Genomic DNA, 768 nt, shown 5'->3' with positions numbered 1-768 from the left:
TAAAATAAATATTACATATATGTCACTAACTATTTAACGACAAGCTATCAAATCCTTATAATCCAGTGACGATAAAACCTACTCTTTGTAGATGAGGGGGAAAGCTGAAGATCGATGGTTTAGCTCCATCCCTAATCCTCACAATTTGACCTGTCCTGTCAAAGTCCTCTGGCTTGAAGTGTTCATTGCATAGCACGGAGGACTCGCTTGCAGAAAAACCTTCTCTTCTTAGAGCTTCTCGACTGAAGCATTTTCTCGAGTCCACTTATGAGAATGATGGAAAAGATGCCCGCACCAAGATGGCGGCGACGTTGATGTACGATCCAGCGGCCAATGAGGCATCTAGATATTTTATATGTCTATGGTATGCCAGCCACAATCTCATCCATATTGCTATAAATATGTGACGTCAAATAACACCCAAAAAAATTTAATTTTGATTTCATGGGGACTTTAAACAACAACACAAATTACACTTATAACATGGTTTGTCTGAATACTGGATGCGGATTGGCTGGCAGGTATGCAGTAAAATCGTTTAATGCACAGGTAGTTCCAAGTCAGTTTAATCACTGTTCCATATTAATGTGGGGAGGGAGAGAGAGACTCGGAGATCACAGATTGTGCTGCGTGCATACACACAAACATGTTGTAAACGCTGCCCTGCAACTCTTATTAATAAAATGGCCTATACTACATCGCTACATTATATTCCTCAGCAACAAGGTGTAAAATCTCTGTTTTTGTAGTACAGCTTGTATATATATA

Source organism: Sinocyclocheilus anshuiensis, unplaced genomic scaffold, assembly GCF_001515605.1.
Source record: "Sinocyclocheilus anshuiensis isolate Anshui unplaced genomic scaffold, SAMN03320099.WGS_v1.1 scaffold3241, whole genome shotgun sequence".
Taxonomy (NCBI): Eukaryota; Metazoa; Chordata; class Actinopteri; order Cypriniformes; family Cyprinidae; genus Sinocyclocheilus; species Sinocyclocheilus anshuiensis.
This window is presented reverse-complemented; position numbering follows the sequence as displayed.